Source organism: Hemitrygon akajei, chromosome 8 (assembly GCF_048418815.1).
Source record: "Hemitrygon akajei chromosome 8, sHemAka1.3, whole genome shotgun sequence".
In the NCBI taxonomy this organism is placed as follows: Eukaryota; Metazoa; Chordata; class Chondrichthyes; order Myliobatiformes; family Dasyatidae; genus Hemitrygon; species Hemitrygon akajei.
In genome coordinates, this window is record NC_133131.1 from 50083821 (window position 1) to 50106339 (window position 22519).

Below are 22519 nucleotides of genomic sequence, written 5' to 3' on the forward strand. Positions count from 1 at the left end.
TGAAAATAGTAGCACTAGGCTTCAGCGGACCTATCTATCTTTGCTGGTAAGTCACCCGGTTACTGGGGAACGTAACACCACCAACTCCACGCATCCTTATCTCATGGATTAGTCTTTTATGTAGCAACTAACTGAATACCTTCTGGAAATCTAAGTATACAACATCCACCTGATCCCCTCTATCCAATGCACTCATTGTATCTTCAAAGAATCCAGTAAATTTTTTAAACAGGCCCTGCCCTTCATGAATCTATGCTGTGTCTGCCTGATGGAACCTGTGTCTTGCTATTTCTTCCTTAGTAATAGTTTCAAGTATTTTCTCAATTACAGGTGTTAAGCTAGCTGGCCAATAATTACACACCTTTAGCATACATCTTTTTTTAAAAAGAGCAACATGACATTTAGTTTTCCATTCGGCCAGGACATGCTAAGTGTACAGAGAATTTTGGTATAAATTATCACAAACACACATTTACTGTAACTTCTGCCATTTCTTTCAGTATTCTGGGATGCATCCCATCAGGACTGGGGGAGCTTAGGCCCACTAGTTTGCTCATCAATACCTCTTTAATGACAGTGATTGTATTGAGGTCCTCACCTCCCATTGCAGCCATAACATTTTCATTAGCATGTTAGACGTGTCCTCCACTGTGAAGACTGACACAAAACAGTCGTTCAAGGCCTCTGCCATCTCCATATTACCCATTATTAATTCCCCCTTCTCATCTTTCAAGGGACCTATATTCATTTTTCCTCTCTTTTCCACTTCATATAATTATGAAAACTTTTACTATCCATTTTTATATTTTGTGCTGGTTTACTTTCATAATCCATCTTCCCCTGTTCTTAATGGTTCTTTGTTGCTTTTTAAAGATTTCCCAGTCTTCCAGTTTCCCCACTACTCTTGCAGACATTGTAAGCAACAACCTTTAGTTTAATGCCTTCTTTTATTTCCTGCTGGCTCAATGTTGGCTCACCCAACTTTACTACCTTGCTTATAACTGGAATATACTTTTGATGAACATAATGAAAACTTTCACTGTTCTTCCAACTGTCCCACCATAGATAGACTGTGTTCCCAGTAGTGCTAGTCAGCTCCTCCCTCATCCCATTGTAGTCCCCCTGGTTTAGGCATAATACACTGCTTTTAGATCAAACTATTACAACCTCTATTTGGAGTATAGTGAGCAGTTTTGGATCCTATATCTAAGAAAGGAGGTACTGGCATTGGAGAGGGTCCAGAGGAAGTTTATGAGAATGATCTCAGGAATGAAAAGGTTAACATATCAGGAGTGCTTGATGACCCTGGGCCTGTACTCACTGGAGTTTAAAAGAATGATAGGAGGTCTGAACCTCTGAGTTTCTTCAACATTCTAGCTTCTGCAGTCTCTCGTGTCTCCATCACTGAAGCAATTCTGAATTCTGGCCTCAAACATAAGAAAAGTGAAGGAGAAGTTTTATAAAGGTGGAGGAATATCTCCACAGAATTAATAGAGGCTAGCTTATTAGGAATACTTAAACAGGAGATAGATCAGTTCTTGAAAGATCAGAAGATTAAGGGCTGTTGCTCTGGCCTAGAGGAGTTGAGGCCTTGAGTAGATCAGCCATCATCATATTGAATGGTAGGGACATTCAATAGGTCAGGTGGCCTACTCCTTCTCCTGTTCTCTTGTGTCCTTCGTGAATTAGAATTAGAATCAGAATAAGAATCTGGTTGAATATCATTAGCATATGTCAAGAAATTTGTGACTTTGCGACAGCAGTACATTGCAATACATAATAATAAAAGAATATAAATTACAAAACATTAACTCACCATGTTGAGTTAATCATAAAGCATAATTCACCTCCTCCACTATTAAAAGACCCAGCTGTTCTACCTCTGCGGTGAATGGTGAAACACTCAGGCTGCAGCCGAAATGGTGGTGATGAGCCATGTTTCTGCAAAGCAAACAGCAGTCCCTTATGTCTCTCTGGTACTGCAATCTTGCTCTGAGGTCCTGTATGTGGTTCTACCCCTGTATTACATGTATTGTATTTTCTTCTATTGAGATTAGCTGTAAGAAACTCACAATTTCTTTCTGTCTGTCTCAGAATTGGCCATATCTGATGGTCATCCATCAATGATTTTGGCTCAGTTTTTTCCTCTCTCCTTACATAGTCTGGGCATGTTCTACAGACCTGTTAACAGCACACAATAATAAAGCCAAATTCACTGCCATATTCACCTCAACTGCTAGAGAGATCCCCTTTGTTCTAACATCCCTCTCCTAACTTCTCTGCAACTGGCAACGAACTTATTTTCTTTCTTTTCTAGTTTTGATAAAATGTCTTGACCTTAAATGTTAACTAAACACTAAAATTGCATATGTTCCACTTTGGCTGCATAACATTGAGGGGCAGAGACCATGTGCACCAATAGGGAGGCCTCAGACCAACTCCAAATTAGTCATTGGGGCAGAGTCACAAAATTTGTAAATGCCGTCAGAGACAGTTCACTCATTTTGCAATGTTGAATATTAGTTGCCTCGCCAGTAGTGAAAAATGGAAGATTGGGAAAGGTAGACTGGGAGTGGTGAGGGAAAATGTATGAAATTGCTTAGTATGGAGTTAGTTTTACAGCTCCACGGGGATGTTTTTAAGAAATTTTTAATTTTTTTAAAGGCTTATTATTCGGAGACTGTTGTAGCTTTGTGACTACAGAAGAATCCCAATGAGATTAAATTTATCTGCTTACTTTCATTGAAATGGCTGTGATGTTAGAGGTTCAAATGGAATTTTTGTCAGGTAAATCTATCAAGGTACAGGGAGCAGAGCAGGATGAACAGAGTTGAGCTGCAGATCTGCTTTTGCCTAATTGATCTGAATTCCTACTGCGTTGCTTTATGCAGAATGTATGAATGCTAAGTGCATACCAGTGATGCTAGAGCCATTTAGTAAGCCTTCCTGTTTTCGTGCCAGGTACAGATCAGTGAAAACTGTATCACAGTGCTACAGCTTCCATTTCCCCCATTGATGTACTGTCTGTTTCACAGTGTTGGGCTAAAGTCAGGATGAATCACTATTTCTGGCCTTTTGAATAAAAGATGAGATTTCAGCTTCAAAAATTTAACAGAAGGCTGCAGCCACATTCACTGATAAAAGCTGTGCTTGGTCCATTTGTTTATTATTCATGAGATAATATTCTTTGAGATAGGAGGGGAGTAAATATAATAGCAAAATAAACCAGTACAAGGGAATAAGATCTTTTTCTAAAAGCAACAAGCTACCATTGGTCTGGAATCCACTGACTGAGACGGTAGTGGAAACAAATTCAATAGAATTTTTTCCAAGTATGATTGGATAAATATTGTACAGGGAAAAGCTGCACACCTCCCTGGTCAGAGTAGGAGCTATGTAGTTAATTAGATAAGTTCTTGCCAAGAGGGTTGGCCACTAGAAGCCCTCGGTGGGCTCCTGGTTTCTAAACATTCATGCCTTGCTGTTACCTGTATGGTAATTGCCTACACCTGTGCCTAATTACCGTACTCCAAATGTGTGAATTGGGCTCATCTTTGCTCAGTCTTTGTGCCAACATGTGAGCGGTGTAATCCAGTGCGAATATGATCGAAATTCTGAAAGAGATAAGGGAGTTTCAGAAAGAAATAGAGCAGCAGCTCCGTTATATTAAGTCAGAGCTCGCCTGCGTCAATCAAAAAATAGCAGTGGCAGAGACTCGAATTGAGGAGGTGGAAGATCGCATTCAAAACGTGGAACGGATACTGAGCAAGACAATAAAAATATTAAATCACCAAGAAGGTAAACTGCTTGACCTGGAGGGAAGATCACGGCGGAAAAATATCAGAATCTACAACGTTCCCGAAGAAGCGGAGGGCTCGTCTATGACAGAGTTTGTCGGAAAGTTACTGCGGGACGCGCTGGATCTTCCCTCGGCTATGGAGCTGGAAGTCGAAAGAGCCCACCATGCGTTAGTCCCGAAGTCTACCCAAGATAAGCCACGCTCAATAATAATTAAATTCCTTCAGTACAGCACCAAGGCGGAGATTCTACGAAGGGTCTGGGGTAAGAAGAGAGTATTTTTAGACGATAAATTAATATATTTTGTCATGACCTCAGCCCCCTCCTTTGTGAGAATCGCAAGAGAGAGAGCCTTACGGTTTGGAATGTGGGCTGGCTGCTCAGCAAGACAAAATCCTTGGACGTAGCCATTGTCTTGGGAGACACCTTTGTGGAATAAGGAACTGGCCTACGTGCAAACCCTCAGGGCAATGTGAGATGGGTGATGGGGGAAAGATTGCCTCACCCCCACCCTGATTGACATCTACAACCCTGCCAGTCCAGATAAAAGGTGGGTTGCCGAGGCGGGGCCTCAGACGCACCAAGGAGACACACGAAGAAGACACGATAGTGCTTCCCGTCGGAGCGGGAAGCCATTTTGAAGGAAGCCACGTGCGTTAGATTCTGGATCGGGAGTCTGTGGCTGGACCCAAAAGGAAAAACCGCTTTAACTAACAGCAGGGATTTGCTTCGCAAGGACGACGGGCAAGTGTTCCTTTTCTCTCTCTCCAACACGTGAAATGCCAGCGGTTCCCGAAACGGGGAAGCCTGCAGACTTTGAGTGACTCTTATATTCCATTGGACTCAGTATCCCCTAGACAACGATAGAGCTCATTTTTGATTGATTATTACTACACCTGTGCTTTAGATTGAGTTTTGACGATGTATATGATCTGAATGTTTTGTATTAACCATACGTTTGTGTCCCTTTATAAATAAAACATTTGAAAATAGTAGCACCAGGCTTCAGCGGACCTCTCTATCTTTGCTGGTAAGTCACCCGGTTACTGGGGAACGTAACAATTTCAACAAAGATTACCCCCCCCCCCCCTCCCCCCGCGGTCCTGCAGAAACGCAAAGAATATTCTGAAGTAAAGCGAGTACTAAAGCAAGAAAAGATTAGATTTCAAACTCCGTACCCTGCTAAACTTCGAGTGTTTTATGATGACGGGATGTGGTTGTACCAGACAGTGGAAGAGGCGAATACAGACATGAAGGCCAGACAGTTGTCCGTCAATGTGACCAAAACGAGGGAAAGCCTGGTAGAGGAATTATCCCGCTCCACTTGGGAAATAGTGCGAGAATCGAGAAGGCAGGAGACGGGAGGAGGCCAAGAGAAATATATCAGGAAGAGACTGGGAGTTTTCCAAAGACAGTCCTCACCACCCTTCAGACGAGCCATAAGGTTTGGCTCACTTTAAAAATGTTGAGAAGCTAAGCGGAAGCAAAAGTACATGGTGATATACCTATCTCGAAAAATACTTTTTATAATGTGAATTTTATATTACTTAGTTGTTATTCTTTATTCGTTCACTTACTCCTTGTTCCCCACCAAAATGAGAATATATATATGTATGCATATATGTGTATGTAATATATGTGTATATATATATATATTTATATATTTGTGTGTGTGTGTGTGTGTGTGTGTGTGTGTGTGTGTGTGTGTGTGTGTGTGTGTGTGTGTGTGTGTGTGTGTGTGTATATATATATCTAAACCCCATTTCCAGAAAAGTTGGGATATTTTCCAAAATGCAATAAAAACAAAAATCTGTGATATGTTAATTCACATGAACCCTTATTTAACTGACAAAAGTACAAAGAAAAGATTTTCAATAGTTTTACTGACCAACTTAATTGTATTTTGTAAATATGCACAGTTAGAATTTGATGGCTGCAACACACTCAACAAAAGTTGGGACAGAGTTAAAATAAGATTGAAAAGTGCACAGAATATTCAAGTAACACCGGTTTGGAAGACTCCACATTAAGCAGGCTAATTGGTAGCAGGTGAGGTATCATGACTGGGTATAAAAGTAGCGTCCATCAAAGGCTCAATCTTTGCAAGCAAGGATGGGTCGTGGCTCACCCCTTTGTGCCAAAATTTATGAGAGAATTGTTAGTCAGTTCAAAAGGAACATTTCCCAATGCAAGATTGCAGAGAATTTAGGTCTTTCAACATCTACAGTACATAATATTGTGAAAAGATTCAGAGAATTCAGAGACATCTCAGTGCGTAAAGGGCAAGGTTGGAAACCAATGTTGAATGTGCGTGATCTTCGAGCCCTCAGGCGGCACTGCCTAAGAAACCGTCATGTTACTGTGACAATTATAGCCACCTGGGCTCGGGAATACTTCGGAAAACCATTGTCACTTAACACAGTCCGTCACTGCATCCAGAAATGCAACTTGAAACTGTATTATGCAAGGAGGAAGCCATACATCAACTCTATGCAGAAACGCTGGTGAGTTCTCTGGGCCCGAGCTCATCTCAGATGGACCGAAAGACTGTGGAACCGTGTGCTGTGGTCAGATGAGTCCACATTTCAGCTAGTTTTCAGAAAAAATGGGCGTCGAGTTCTCCGTGCCAAAGATGAAAACGACTATCCCGATTGTTATCAGCGAAAGGTGCAAAAGCCAGCATCTGTGATGGTATGGGGGTGCATCAGTGCCCACGGCATGGGTGAGTTGCATGTATGTGAAGGTACCATTAACTCTGAGGCGTATATTAGGATTTTAGAGAGACATATGTTGCCATCAAGGTGACGTCTCTTCCCGGGACGTCCATGCTTATTTCAGCAGGACAATGACAGACCACATTCTGCATGGGCTACAACAGCGTGGCTTTGTAGACACAGAGTGTGTGTGCTTGACTGGCCTGCTGCCAGTCCAGATCTATCTCCTATTGAAAATGTATGGTGCATCATGAAGAGGAGAATCAGACAATGGAGACCACGGACTGTTGAGCAGCTGAAGTCTTATATCAAGCAAGAATGGACAAAATTTCCAATTGCAAATCTACTACAATTAGTATCCTCAGTTCCAAAACGATTAAAAAGTGTTATTAAAAGGAAAGGTGATGTAACACAATGGTAAACATGCCTCTGTCCCAGCTTTTGTTGAGTGTGTTGCAGCCATCAAATTCTAAATTTGTGTATATTTACAAAATACAATTAAGTTGGTCAGTAAAACTATTGAAAATCTTTTCTTTGTACTTTTGTCAGTTAAATAAAGGTTCATGTGAATTAACATATCACAAATTCTTGTTTTTATTGCATTTTGGAAAATATCCCAACTTTTCTGGAAATGGGGGTTTATATATATAGGAGTACACAGGGAAATCTTTTCTGTGTAATGGATTTGTTCACTGACTTTTATGAATACTGCATTGGGGGCCCTCAACTCACAAGTAGGAGAGGTTATCCCCCACAGCTAGACATTTCCTCTAGCTCATCGCAGGGTCATCTACTAGAGACCTCAGCCTTGGAATCACACGTTCGTTGCCATTTTTGTTATTATTTGCGTTTCTTGGTTCTTATTTGTTCAGGGAGTAGATCGATTAAGTTTTATTCTAATTTCAATGATACATTGACAGATAAATACAGATGGCTAAGGACAGAGTAAAATTCATTTCTTTTTATGTCAATGGGCTATTAAATCCAATCAAATGTAAGAGAATTTTATCCAAAATGAAAAAAGAACAAGCCCATGTAGTATATTTACAGGAAACTCATTTATGTGATAATGAGCATAAAAAACTAAAGAGAATGGGTTTCACTAATTTCTTTTTCTCCTCATACAAATCAGGACATAGGAGGAGTTGCTATTCTTATCTCAAGTAAGCTAAATTTTGAAAAAGGATTCGAAATGGGAGATAAAGAGGGCAGATATATTCTGGTAAGGGGAAATATAGATGGAAATTCAGTTACTCTATTGAATATATACGCACCCCTGGGAAGTGATATTGGTTTCTTTCAGAAAATTACTGATATTATGGTAACAGAAACAGAAGGTCTCCTGATATGTGGGGGAGACTTAAATTTACAATTACAACCAAATTTAGACTCTTCCAATAGAAAAATCTATGAAACAAAATCTTTACATAAGAAAGTTAATACACTTTTTGAGGATGTTGCTTTAATTGATATATGCAGGGACCTTTTCCCCGACAGAAAGGATTACACTCATTATTTTGCTCCCCATTCTGTCTATACAAGAATAGACCATTTCATAACATTTGGAAAAGACAAAGACAAAATAAACACCTGTGGAATTGGGACAATAGATGTAAGTGACCATGCACCTATATATTTATCTGTTGATTTTGACCTACAACCAAAGAATACTATTTGGAAACTAAATTCAGGTCTACTCAATGATCCGTACTTTATGGAACAAATTAAAAAAGAAATTGGTCTCTACTTAGAACTTAATGATAATGGAGAGGTTTCAACTCCCATTTTATGGGATACTCTGAAGGCAGTCTTAAGAGGGAAAATTATAGCGATATCTTCATATAGGAAAAAAATAAGGAATAAAACAGAGGAATTACGAAATAGGCTGAAGGAACTAGAGAAAAAACACAAATTGAATTTGGCACAGGATACATTAGGGGAAATTAAAAGAATTAGGAATTAAATTAATAGTTTGGCTACGCAAGAAATCAGGAAAAATTTAATGTTTCTGAAACAGAGACATTATGAAAGTGGATCGAAATCTATGAAAATACTGGCGTAGAAACTGGAAAAAAAAGATAGCAGAAAGTACAATTCATAGAATTAGGGACCCAAGAACGAAAATGATAAAAAATAAGCTAAGTGAAATTCAAGAAGCTTTTGAAGTGTTTTACAAAACTCTATATTCCAAAGTTCCAGGGGGAAGCATAACCCAAATTGACACCTTCTTGAATTCTCTAGAGTTACCCACTTTAAGCGAAGAACAAAATAGAACGATGACTGCTGACATAACTGAAGTTGAATTAAAAGCTGCAGTTAGTAGGCTTAAATTAAGCAAGTCACCAGGATCAGATGGGTATACGGCAGAGTGGTACAAATAATTTAAAAAATGAGTTAATTCCTGTTTTACTCCCCACACCGAACTGGGCTCTAAAAAAGGCACAAATTCCACCCAGTTGGAAGGAAGCGATAATCTCAGCTTTACTGTTACGAACCCCGTAACTGGGTTACTTACCAGCAAAGATAGAGACGTCCGTTGAAGTCTGATGATACTACAGTATTTATTAGTAAAAATACACAAAAATAATATCAATGCAAATATACAGATAATATACGTCGTCAATACTAAACCTAAAAGTGCAGGTATAATAATAATCAATAAGAAATAAGCTCTATCGTTGTCTAGGGGATAATGAATTGTCCGATGGAAATATACAGTTCACTGCAGTTCCACAAGCTGCCGTCTTTTGGTTGTCGCTGTGTTGCACTTTGTTGGAGAGAGAGAGAGAAAGAAAACTTGCCGGCTTTCCTTTATGATTTCGATCCGTCAGGTGTCTCGTTGTCATGGCCATTCAAGTGTGACCTCTCCTTTAGCTAAACCGTTCTTCCGTGATGAGCCCACCACCCAGGCGAGGGAGGACGCACACGAGCTCTCACCGGCTTTTTGCTATAAAACGCTGTCCCTGGATCTCTAGCGTTTCTCCTGGTGCGTCTCAAGGGGTGTTCCCCAGACCCATCTTTTATCCTTACTCACAGGGTCTCAGATGTCAATCAGGTTGGGATGATGCAATCCCTCAACCAGACCACTCTGGTTGTACCCTGAGGGTTTTCAATGAATAGTACAGTACTCAATACACAATTCCTTCTCCAAGAGACAATAGCAGTAGTCAGTGGTTCCGTTCCGCTGATGTCAGGACACATTCCACCTGTTTGTGTATTCTGCGTCTCTCTCCCTCATGATGTGTATCCCTCTCATTTCTTGGGTCTCAGACCCGAATTAATAGCGATCTTGCGATTCTCAAAAAGGAGGGGGCGACTTTGTACCCTTCGGCCCCTCAGAGTTGCTTCACCTTCATAACAATACCAAAAGAAGGCAAGGATAAAATGGAATGCGGGTCATTTAGACCAATATCCATTCTTAATGTAGATTATAGATTATTTACCTCCATCATGGCCAAACGATTAGAGGAGTTTCTACCCATACTGATACGTAACAATCAGACTGGTTTTATACGACAACGCCAGACACAAGACAATATATGAAGGACACTTCACATTATGGATCATATACAAAAAAATTAAATTGAAGCAATAGTGGTAAGTGTGGACACTGAAAAAGCATTTGATTCGGTTAATTGGAATTTTCTTTACAGAGTTTTACATAGATTTGGTTTCCAAGACACAATTATTAAAACTATACAGACACTATATGACAATCCTACTGCTAAGATTAAAATCAATGGATATTTATCAAATAGTCTTACCCTAGAAAGGGGCACGAGACAGGGTTGTGCATGGTCACCGCTACTCTTCACATTATATCTGGAACCATTAGCTCAATGCATCAGACAAACTGAAGATATCAGGGGAATTACTATTAAAGGGACAGAGCATAAATTGGCTTGTTACATGGATGACATTTTGATCTATCTAGGGCAACCAACATACTCTTTACCTAAATTGATGCAATCCTTTGAACAATATGGTCAATTATCAGGATACAAGATCAACATAGATAAAACCCAATTACTTTCATATTACTATAGTTCACCAAGAAAAATTGAAAGTCGATACCCCTGGGCATGGCACACAGAGTCTTTCAGATATTTGGGCATCATTATGCCAAAAGATTTGGCAAAATTATCAGAATGTAATTATCAGCCTTTATATAAAAAAATTAAGGAAGATGTGGCAAGATGGAACCTGATTCCTTTTTTCAGTCTCAGTTCAAGGATTGAGTCTATTAAAATGAATATACTGCCCAGATTGTTAAATCTCTTTCAGACCCTATCAATAGAGATTAATCAAAATCAATTCAATGAATGGAACAAGATGTTATCAAGGTATATTTGGCAAGGTAAAAGGCCTAGAGTTCGGCTCAAAACTTTGCAATTAGCAAAGGAAAAGGGGGGATGGGGCTTGCCTTCTCTTACAGATTATTATTTTGCAGCACAGTTGAGAGCTGTGATATGTTGGTGCAACCCATCATATGACGCTCAATGGAAAAACATTGAAGAGCGGGTACTTCCCATCCCCATACAAGCAATTTTGGCTGATAACAACCTGCAAAGGTACATAAATACTACTGATAACCCATGGGTGAAAATAACTCTTAAAATATGGAAAACTACTATAAAAGAATATAATCTAGAGAGAGATATTGCAATTCTTAAATGGTGTGCATATGACTCGGATTTTACACCAAATAAATTGGATGCTAGATTTAAGGACTGGACAGCTAAAGGAATAACAGTTCTTTACAACATAATGAAAGAAGGAACACTGTTCAGTTTTGAAATGCTTAAAGAGAAACACTTATTAGAAAAACAAGATTTTCATCGGTATTTACAGATGCGACAATATGTTAATAAGACACTTAAAAATGTAACCAAGACAAGTACATGCTTGATAGAGCTTTTTAGAAAAGAATATAATTCAGATAATGGTAGTAGAATCATTTCAAGCATGTATAAGGGGTTGTCAAATCTTAAAACACATTCGACTTCATACATTAAAACAAAATGGGAGAAGGAAGGAGGGATAATTAGATAGATAGATAGATAGATAGATACTTTATTCATCCCCATGGGGAAATTCAACTTTTTTCCAATGTCCCATACACTTGTTGTAGCAAAACTAATTACATACAATACTTAACTCAGTAAAAAAATATGATATGCATCTAAATCACTATCTCAAAAAGCATTAATAATAGCTTTTAAAAAGTTCTTAAGTCCTGGCGGTTGAATTGTAAAGCCTAATGGCATTGGGGAGTATTGACCTCTTCATCCTGTCTGAGGAGCATTGCATCGATAGTAACCTGTCGCTGAAACTGCTTCTCTGTCTCTGGATGGTGCTATGTAGAGGATGTTCAGAGTTATCCATAATTGACCGTAGCCTACTCAGCGCCCTTCGCTCAGCTACCGATGTTAAACTCTCCAGTACTTTGCCCACAACAGAGCCCGCCTTCCTTACCAGCTTATTAAGACGTGAGGCATCCCTCTTCTTAATGCTTCCTCCCCAACACGCCACCACAAAGAAGAGGGCGCTCTCCACAACTGACCTATAGAACATCTTCAGCATCTCACTACAGACATTGAATGACACCAACCTTCTTAGGAAGTACAGTCGACTCTGTGCCTTCCTGCACAAGGCATCTGTGTTGGCAGTCCAGTCTAGCTTCTCGTCTAACTGTACTCCCAGATACTTGTAGGTCTTAACCTGCTCCACACATTCTCCATTAATGATCACTGGCTCCATATGAGGCCTAGATCTCCTAAAGTCCACCACCATCTCCTTGGTCTTGGTGATATTGAGACGCAGGTAGTTTGAGTTGCACCATATCACAAAGTCCTGTATCAGTTTCCTATACTCCTCCTCCTGTCCATTCCTGACACACCCCACTATGGCCGTGTTATCAGCGAACTTTTGCACATGGCAGGACTCCGAGTTATATTGGAAGTTATATTATATCTGAGGAAGAATGGACAATAATATGGAGGTATCAATGGAAGTGTACTAGATCACAGAAAAGGAGGAAATTTGGATGGAAAAACTTGATAAGATATTTTATTACACCCTCCCAGAAATCCCATTATGATACTAACCTCCCTGTTTGCTGGAGAAATTGTGGAAATCAAAATGCAAATCATTATCATATTTTTTGGGACTGCCCTGTTATCAAAAACTATTGGAGGGGGATACACAATGCCCTACAAGACATCTTTAAATGTGAAATACCCTTAGAGACTAAGACCATATATTTTGGATATATACCTCAAGAATGGTTGAAAAGAGATAAATATTTAATGAATATACTGTTGGTGGCTGGTAAAAAGACTCTTACTAGAAAATGGTTATCACAGCAGAGCCCAACTTTAGATACATGGATGGAAATTACAATGGACATTTACAACATGGAGAAGATAACAGCATCTGTTAATCATAAGCTGGAACAATTTGATTCATACTGGGAAAAATAGTTTAACTACATAATGCCTCATAGGCCTGATTTTATTCTCACAAATCAATGAATCTGTTGTAAAAAAAAGATCACTCCCTACTTGTACATAGTTCTTTCCTTTTGCTTGTTTTTTATTTCCACTCTTTTCTATAAGTGTATACCTCAGATAAATACTTTGCAGAGATTTGTGATATATATGATTATATGATATATATGTACAATCTCTGAAATACATCTTATGGAAATGTTTGTTTGATGATGAACTTCAATAAAAAAAAACACACAAAAAAAGAAGGAAATGCATGCCTACTCCTTTTTGACTCCTGTTTTTGTTATGCTGGACCAATGCCTGGCCTTTTGATTTGGATTATTGCCTTTGTTTTGGAACTATGCTGGAAAGGCAAATTATCCAGTAATGTACCTGTCTGAATATTCATTCCAGCCTTCTGTGTGATCCCTGCATCTGGGTTCATTTCTCACTCAGCCCCTTGGCTACTGTGGTAGAGTTCCAGACTGCTACGCCAGGGACCTGGGTTTGAGCCCAGACAGGCCTGGCAGTTCTTGCAAAGGGTTGGAACTGGTATGATGTGTTGTATGTTGATGATGATCATTGATCCTATGAACAAGCACAATCATCCACAACACCACTTGAAAATATTCACCTTGTTCCTTTCTTCTGGCTTTCCATGCAATACCATTGTCCAGGTTTACTCCTTTTGTGTGTTTTTAGTACCCGCTCCGAGCTGCACAGACTGCAGGCTGCAAATGATAGAGTTCTGAATTGCACCCACTAATTATTTTCCTAATGGAGGATTAGAACACTGGAAAACTAATTTGCAATGCACATATTGAAATTTACTGACTGTCAAAATTATCAGAGCACTCTGTGTGTGTACGTGCATGCACATGCTTAAGTTGTACATGTAGTGTATGATTATTTCTGTGCATTCTGTAAAGGAAAGGGGATTAGTGAGAGTATCTGCTTTTTGACCTATTATTCTTCTTACTCCTTATGACATAAAAGGAGGCCATTTAACACATCCAGTCCACGTTGGCTCTCAAAGTAAGAACATCTGAAAATAGGAGTAGGAGTTTCTTATTCATTCAAAGGGTGTGAGATTTTCAAGTTGCACCAGCTGTTGTGTCTGTGCACAACTACATATCAATTAAATAAAAACACGCACATGGGAGATAGCTTTACAGGTGTGTTCACATTGTAGAGAGAGACAGAGAAAACAATACACGTTTATTCAACAGACAACAGATCAATATGTAATTCTGAGGGGGGGGTGCGGTCATTGCTCTAAAAGAAAAAGAGCCATACATTACACTTACACCCCTTTTAGATTAATGCAGCATAAAACTGTATTTGTACAAAGCATTCAATTTCCCTTTCGTAAACCCATGTTCCAAATAAACATGCTTTCACAATAACAGTCCATAACAACTTCATGTTTCTGAAGACTCTGTCTTTTGAGTGGCGCTCTGTTTCTATCAGATTAGCACCTCCGGACCTATGGGGTGGCATCAGGTTTGGCAGGTGCCTTGTCAACAATAATGTTCTCATTGCGCCTCTGGACCTGTGGAATGGCATCAGGTTTGGTAGCTGTCTTGACTAAGACAACGTTCTTGGTCTTCGGTGTCACATTGCTGTCAGTGACATGATCATCACTGAGAGGTAAGTCCAGTGACTGTAATGTGTCCATCTTCTTGGATACAATGGACTCCAATGTGTTCTTCGGAGCATCTCCATGTCTGATCTCCAACATCCACTGTGTACATCTGGTTCTTGTAGCTATCCTACTGGGTGTCATCTTGTCTTCTCAGTAATCATGCATGAGGACTTCCTGTCCAATCTCAAAGCTCTTTGCTGCTTCACTTGGCAACTGGATGAACTGTTTATTCTGTACTTCCCTCCGTAGATCTGGTTTCGGGAGGTCTATTTGACATCTCAGATCCCTGCTCATGAACAGCATTTGTCATCGCATGAACAGAGTTCCGATACACACAAAGGAAGTTGTCCACCTTGTGCTGTAAAGAAATGTCCTTCTTGTCCATGGACTTCCTGAAGGTTTGGATAAACCATTAAGAAAACCTTTCAGCTAACCCATTCGTTGCTGGGTGGTGAGGAGCTGACTTGAAATGTCTGATGCCATTTTTCTTCATGAGCAGTTGGAATTCTTCTGATGTGTATTGTGGTCGGTTGTCACTCACAGTTTGTTCTGGTAAGTCGTTTCGGGTGAAGATAGCCCTCGGAGCGGAGACAGTCTTGGCAGATATGGTTGACTTCATTGGTATAGCCACCAGCCATACATGAGCACCCACAGCAATCAGAAACGTGCAGTCCGTGAATGTCCCAGCAAAGTCAACATGTATCTTTGCCACGGTGACAATGGCTACTCCCACAGGAGTAACAGTGCCTGTGAGGTGCATTTTGAACTGATTGGCATACCAAACAGTTTTTGGCCAAGTCTTCAATCTTTTTATCTATTCCCAGCCACCACACATAGCTCCGGGAGAGACTCTTCATCCAGGTGTCCTTCATGCAGATTTTCTAACACTCTGGTGTGCAGTTTAGAGGGAAACACAAGATCCACAGCATTCTTTGACGTACCCACAGTTGGTCTCGTCTTGCTGAGAACTTTGGAAACATAGGGTTACCAGAAGCTGGCCATCTTACATGGTGATATCACAGACTTTTGTCAATGTTAGGTCATTCCTTCTTTCCCTTTGTATTTCAGAATTTGTTACCAGCAACTGGGCCACCAATATGGTGTGCAACACTTCTGTTGGGTCACAGTATGAAGAATTTTCTTCTTCAGTTGCCAATAGTGGAAGACTGAACTCTATGTCATATCCTAATAACAGTGCCCAATGTTGTATCAAGTGTAAGTTGTGCTTCCGGTAGGAGCTGTTTTTGAATGCTTTCTTGTAAGCTTCCACAAACTAAACAATCTTACAATGCGTCAATCAGCCCATCACTGAACTGACAATGCTCAGATAACTTCTTCAGTTCAGCTAGGTATGCTGAAATGGACCCCCTTCCATTTCATTCCACATATGAAATCTAAAATGTTCTGCAATTGACAATGGTTTTAAATCTCAATGTTCCTGCATTATTTTAATGATCTCAGCAAAGCTCTCTGTGGCTGGTTTGGTTCAAGTACAATGTACTCAGCAAAGCTGGCTCTCAATTCTCACTGCCTATTTCATTTGCTTCAAAATACTGTTCAATTTGTTGCACATACAACACCCAGTTATCTTTTGTGCAACCAAACATGTCTATCTTCCCAATGTAGCCAGCCATTTTTGCTTTTTAAAAATATGTTATTATCATCACCTGGCACTCAATGCTTATGACCCTGTCATGGATGATATGATTAGGATAATTTCCAGCAGTTTTACATCATCTACCCAAGTACCCAAGTATGGTATGGTAACATAGTGGTTAGCACAACGCTTTACAGTACACGTAATCAGGGTTCAATTTCCAGTGCCGCCAGTAAGGGGTTTGTACATTCTCCCCGTGACCATGTGGGTTTCCTCTTGGTAGTCCAGTACATTCTCCCTGTGACCATCTGGGTTTCCTCTGAGTAGACCAGTTCTCCCCCACACTCCAAAGACCTACTGGTTGCTAGGTTAAATGGTCATTGTAAATGGTCCCATAATTAGGCTAGCATTAAATCAGGCGATTGCTGGGTGGTCTACTCTGAGCTGCATCTCAATAAATTTTAAAAAAACCCATTAGGTTTGATTTTATTTGGCTCTCTTTCCACTTTGATTTTAGTCTCTAGCATTGGCCAATAACGGATGTTAAGCCAACCGACTTTTAGCCCTCTACCTTCTCTCTTCCTCCCTGTTTGAACAAGAGAGTCACATCGGCTGCTTTCTAATTTTCAGGTACCTTCCCAGAATTCAGCGAGTTTGGAAAAAATTCAACCAAAGGATCCACTCTTTTCAGCCACTTCCTTTACCATTCGGGGGAGGCCAACCGGTCCTGGTGATTTGTCCATCTTTTCCCCCACGAGTTTCTCTGATGAGTGAGATTGTTAGATGCTCCTGAGATGAGTATCGGTCCAGGGAGATGGTATCCACCCACCTGTTTCAGCGGTAGGCAAATTGCAGTGAGTCTGCAATTCTAACTTGGTCAACGTAGTTCATATTTCAATATTCCAGCAACTTCGGTTTGAAAGATTAATTTCTAGTGAAGTAGCTGCAAGGTTGGGATAATGGAGTCGTGAAAGGTCTTGTATTTGCAAACGAACATTAGGAGAGCCAGAAGGGGCCATGAGAAGGCCTTGGCGGGCAGGATTAAGGAAAACCCCAAGGCATTCTACAAGTACGTGAAGAGCAAGAGAATAGGACCAATCAAGTGTGACAGTGGAAAAGTGTGTATGGAACTGGAGGAGATAGCAGAGGTGCTTAATGAATACTTTGCTTCAGTATTCACTACGGAAAAGGATGTTAGCGATTGTAAGGCTGACTTACTGTGGACTGAAAAGCTTGAGCATATAGATATTAAGAAAGAGGATGTGCTGGAGCTGTTGAAAGCATCAAGTTGGATAAGTCACAGGGACTGGAGAGATGTACCCCAGGCTACTATGGGAAGCGAGAGAAGAGATTGCTGAGCCTCTGGCAATGATCTTTGCATCATCAATGAGGACAGGAGAGGTTCCAGAGGATTGGAGGGTTGTGGATGTTCTTCCCTTACTCAAGAAAGGGAGTAGAGATAGCCCAGGAAATTATAGACCAGTGAGTCTTACTTCAGTGGTTGGTAAGTTGATGGAGAAGATCCTGATAGGCAGAATTTATGAACATTTGGAGAGGCATAATACGTTTAGAAATAGTCAGCATGGTTTTGTGAAAGGCAGGTCGTGCCTTACAAGCCTGATTGAATTTTTTGGGTATGTGACTAAACACATAGATGAAGGCAGAGAAGTAGATGTTGTCAGGGTCCGGTCCGGAACCGCGTTCCGGGTTTTGATCCAGTCCGGGGGCTCCGGATTCCGGGTCCTGCAGTTGTCCCTCCCGTCACCCGTGATCTAGTTAGGACCCTCCTGGTTCAAGGAGGCACACCTGTGACTCATTGAGCTGCAGGTGTTTATAAGGGGCCTTGGGACTGGGACCAGGCGGGTGGTCGTTTTGTTCTGTTTCTTGTTTCTCCGCCGGCTCCGAACTCGTCTCTGCATTCTGTTATCCCGCCCGGGCTCAGACCTATTCTTCATCATGGTTCTCTGCCCGTACCAGTACTGCCAGGTTGGTCCGCTCCCCCACCGTTCTTCCCATGCGCTGGTCCCGCTTCTCTGCTCGGTTTTGTTTTTCACGTGGTCGCGCTGTCTGCCGGCCGTTTCCGAATTTCCCGTTGTTATGGCTGTTGTGTTGGTCAATCTGGACCTATGCCCGTTCCTACCCCTTGCCCCTGTCGGGCACGTCCGGCCGACCTGCCGCTGCCTGGCGGTGGTTCTGCCTGTTCCTATCCCTTGCCTCCGTCGGGCGGCTCCGGCCGATGGGCCGTGGCCCGGCGGGGGTTCTGCCCCCTCATTCTCTTCTGCCCAAACCCTGGGATAGTGCCCTGCACCCGCCTAGGGGTCCACGTCATGCCCAGGCCTCCGGTGTTTCCGCCTGGGAGGCGCCCCTACCCAGGATACATGCAGCCCACCCAGGGAGGGCTCTCCGCTAGCCTATCGCCACCTACACCTGTCTGTCTGTCTGCCTGCCTGAACCTCGAGGACCTACCTGCCTGAACCTCGAGGACCTGCCTGCCTGAACCTCGAGGACCTGCCTGCCTGAACCTCAAGGACCTACCTGCCTGAACCTCGAGGACCTGCCTGCCTGAACCTCGAGGACCTGCCTGCCCAAACCCGGGAACCTAACTACCAGCCTGCCTGAACCCCGGGGACCTGTCTGTCTGCCTGAACCCCAGGGACTTGTCTGTCTGTCTGCCTGAACCCGGGGACTTGTCTGTCTGTCTGCCTGAACCCGGGGACCTGCCTGCCTGCCTGAACTCAAACTTCGGGAGCCCGCTCCGCTCTGCCTGCCCGAACTCCGGGAGCCCGCTCCGCTCTGCCTGCCCGGACTCCGGGAGCCCGCTCCGCTCTGCCTGCCCGGACTCCGGGAGCCCGCTCCGCTCTGCCTGCCTGAACTCCGGGAGCCCGCTCCGCTCTGCCTGCCTGAACTCCGGGAGCCCGCTCCGCTCTGCCGGCCTGAACTCCGGGAGCCCGCTCCGCTCTGCCTGCCCGGACTCCGGGAGCCCGCTCCGCTCTGCCTGCCCGGACTCCGGGAGCCCGCTCCGCTCTGCCTGCCCGGACTCCGGGAGCCCGCTCCGCTCTGCCTGCCCGGACTCCGGGAGTCCGCTCCGCTCTGCCTGCCCGGACTCCGGGAGCCCGCTTCACTCTGCCTGCCCGAACTCCGGGAGCCTGCTCTGCTCTGCCAGCCTGAACTCCGGGAGCCCGCTCCGCTCTGCCTGCCCGAACTCCGGGAGTCCGCTCCGCTCTGCCGGCCTGAACTCCGGAATCCTGCTCCGCTCTGCCTGCCTGAACTCCGGGAGCCCGCTCCGCTCTGCCTGCCTGAACTCCGGGAGCCCACTCCGCTCTGCCTGCCTGAACTTCGGGGGCCCGCTCCGCTCCGCTCTGCCTGCCTGAACCCCAGCTCTACCCTTAAGTGCCATGGCATCCCCTTCCTGTCCTCCCCCTAGTACTTCAGTGTCTGCGTCCTGCGTTTGGTCCATCTGGCCCCTTTTGACAGATGTAGTGTATATGGATTTCAGCAAGGCATTTGATAAGGTACCCAATGCAAGGCTTACTGAGAAAGTAAGGAGGCATGGGATCCAAGGGGACATTGCTTTGTGGATCCAGAATTGGCTTGCCCACAGAAAGCAAAAGTGGTTGTAGACAGGTCATATTCTGCACGGAGGTCAGTGACCAGTGGGGTGTCTCAGGGATCTGTTCTGGAACCCCTTCTCTTTGTGATTTTTATAAATGACCTGGATGAGGAAGTGGAGGATGGGTTAGTAAATTTGCTGATGACACAAAGGTTGGGGGTATTGTGAATAGTGTGGAGGGCTGTCAGAGGTTACAGCGGGGCATTGATAGGATGCAAAACTGGGCTGAGAAGTGGCAGATGGAGTTCAACCCAGATAAGTGTGAGGTGGTTCATTTTGGTGGGTCAAATATGATGGTAGAATATTGTATTAATGGTAAGACTCTTGGCAGCGTGGAGGATCAGAGAGATCTTGGGGTCCGAGTCCATGGGACATTCAAAGCTGCTACGCAGGTTAACTCTGTGGTTAAAAAGGCATACGAAGCATTGGCCTTCAGCAACCATGGCATTGAGTTTAGGAGCCGAGATGTTGCAGCTATATAGGACCCTGGTCAGATCGCAGGAAGCAAGGATTTACATTCTTGGACCACTGGGGTATGTTTTGGGGTAAGAATAAATTGTACAAAAGGGACAGGTTGCACCTTAATAGGCGGTGGACCAGCATTCTGGCAGACAGGTTTGCCACTGCAACATGGATGTGTTTAAACTAAGTAGTGGGGGGGGGGAGGGGATGAACTGGAAATATAAAGATGGAGTTAAAGGGAAAGTGAAAATAAGAAAAGTTAAAAAGGACAACAGAATCAATGGAGCAGAAAGCTCAAGAAGAGATCATACAGTATGGCCAAGTGAAATAGGAATTGATATGAAAGGTGAGGGGAGTAACAAATTAAAAGTATTATATATGAATGCATGAAGTATAAGGAATAAAGTAGATCAGCTAGAGGCTCAGTTGGAAATTGGCAAGTACGATGTTGTGGGAATAACAGAGACATGGCTTCCAGCGGACAGGGCCTGGGAAATGAATATTCAAGGATATACGTCTTATTGAAAGGACAGACTGACGGGCAGAGTGGTGGGGAGGCTCTGTTGGTGAGGAATGATATTCAGTCCCTTGCAAGGGGGGACATAGAATCAGGGGATGTAGAGTCAGTATGGATAGAACTGAGAAATTCTAAGGGTAGAAAGACCCTAATGGGAGTTATCTACAGGCCCCCAAACAGCAGACTGGATGTAGGGTGTAAGTTGAATGAAGAGTTAAAATTGGCATGTCGCAAAGGTAATGATACAGTTGTCATGGGGGATTTCAACATGCAGGTAGACTGGGAGAATCAGAATGGTACTGGACCCCAAGAAAGAGAGTTTGTGGAGTGCCTCCGAGATGGATTCTTAGAACAGCTTGTACTGGAGCCTACCAGGGAGAAGGCAATTATAGATTTAGTGTTGTGCAATGAACCGGATTTGATCAGGGACCTCGAGGTAAAGGAGCCATTAGGAGGTAGTGTCCATAATATGATATGTTTTAACCTACAATTTGAGGAGAAGGGAAAATCGGATGTGTCAGTATTACAGTTGAACAAAGGGAACTATGGAGCTATGAGGGAGGAGCTGGCCAAAGTTCAATGGAACAATACCCTAGCAGGGAAGACAGTGGAACAATAATGGCAGATATTTCTGGGAATAATGCAGAAGGTGCAGGATCGGTTCATTCCAAAGAGGAAGAAAGATCCTAAGGGGAGTAAGGGGCGGCCGTGGCTGATGAGGGAAGTAAAGGACAGTATAAAAATAAAAGAGAAGTAGTATAACATAGCAAAGATGAGTGGGAAGCCAGAGGACTGGGAAGCTTTTAAAGAGCAACAGAAGATAACAAAAAAGGCAATACGCGGAGAAAAAATGAGGTACGAAGGTAAACTAGCCAAGAATATAAAGGAGGATAGTAAAAGCTTCTTTAGGTATGTGAAAAGCAAAAAAATAGTTAAGACCAAAATTGGGCCATTGAAGACAGAAACGGGTGAATTTATTATGGAGAACAAGGAAATGGCAGATGAGTTGAACAGGTACTTTGGATCTGTCTTCACTAGGGAAGACACAAACAATCTCCCAAATGTAATAGTGGCCAAAGGAACTAGGGTAAAAGATGAACTGAAGGAAATTTATATTAGGCAAGAAACGGTGTTGGATAGACTGTTGAGTCTGAAGGCTGATAAGTCCCTGGGACCTGATGGTCTGCATCCCAGGATACTTAAAGAGGTGGCTCTAGAAATCATGGACGCATTGGTAATCATTTTCCTATGTTCTATAGATTCAGGATCAATTCCTGTGGATTGGAGGGTGGCTAATGTTGTCCCACTTTTCAAGAAAGGAGGGAGAGAGAAAACAGGGAATTATAGACCGGTTAGCCTGACGTCAGTGGTGGGAAAGATGCTGGAGTCAATTATAAAAGACGAAATTATGACACATTTGGATAGCACTAGAAGGATCAGTCCGAGTCAGCATGGATTTACGAAGGGAAAGTCATGCTTGACTAATCTTCTGGAGTTTTTTGAGGATGTAACTATGAAAATGGACAAGGGAGAGCCAGTGGATGTAGTGTACCTGGACTTTCAGAATGCTTTTGATAAAGTCCCACATAGGAGATTAGTGGGCAAAATTAGGGCACATGGTATTGGGGGCAGAGTACTAACATGGATTGAAAATTGGCTGGCTGACAGGAAACAAAAAGTAGCGA

The 22519-nt window shown here is 42.6% G+C and overlaps 1 long non-coding RNA gene across 2 annotated transcripts in view; it reads right to left on the reverse strand.

Annotated features, from left to right (window-relative positions):
* Window positions 1–22519, reverse strand: part of LOC140731884 (uncharacterized) — an 80185-nt gene that overhangs the window by 17198 nt on the left and 40468 nt on the right. The window contains exon 3 of one of the 2 annotated variants that reach the window (XR_012099931.1): window positions 1845–1941. The exons of the other annotated variant lie outside the window; for it this stretch is intronic. This is a non-coding gene — a long non-coding RNA (uncharacterized lncRNA). Of the gene's footprint in view, window positions 1–1844; window positions 1942–22519 lie in introns of those variants that run through there. 2 annotated transcript variants of the gene reach the window in all.